General features: G+C 35.1%; 1 non-coding gene across 1 annotated transcript; it reads right to left on the bottom strand.

Moving 5' to 3' along the window:
- Window positions 1–359: 359 nt before the first annotated feature.
- Window positions 360–470, bottom strand: LOC128293559 (small nucleolar RNA R71). Its single transcript, XR_008283740.1, has one exon. It is a non-coding gene; the product is annotated as a small nucleolar RNA R71 (small nucleolar RNA).

The raw sequence follows: 470 nt of genomic DNA, 5'->3' as shown, positions 1-470 counted from the left end.
CACTATGTATGATTATTCTAAACCTAATTTAACAGGAATTGAGTCAAGTATAGTTAGACCTGCTATTGCTGCAAACAATTTTGAATTGAAACCTAACACAATTCAAATGATACAACAGTTTTTCAGTTTGATGGTTTACAGGATGAGGATCCCAACGCTCACTTGGAAATTTTCCTAGAATTTTACGATACATTTAAAATCAATGGCGTTTCTGATGATGCCATATGTCTTTGGTTGTTTCCCTTTTCGTTAAGAAATAAGGCTAAACAATGGTTGAACTCGTTACCACGAGGGTCAATCACTACTTGGGAACAAATGACCAAAAATTTTTTATTAAAATATTTTCCACCGGCTAAAATAGCCAAATTATATAATGATATCTCTTCTTTTGTGCAGATGGATTTAGAGATACTCTACGATGCATGGGAGAGACATAAGGACCTTTTGCGAAGATGCCCTCACCATGGGTT

The sequence above is a fragment of the Gossypium arboreum genome, chromosome 5 (assembly GCF_025698485.1).
Source record: "Gossypium arboreum isolate Shixiya-1 chromosome 5, ASM2569848v2, whole genome shotgun sequence".
NCBI classification, from domain to species: Eukaryota; Viridiplantae; Streptophyta; class Magnoliopsida; order Malvales; family Malvaceae; genus Gossypium; species Gossypium arboreum.
Note: the sequence above shows the minus strand (reverse complement) of the source record. Positions and strands in the feature narration are given on the sequence as shown.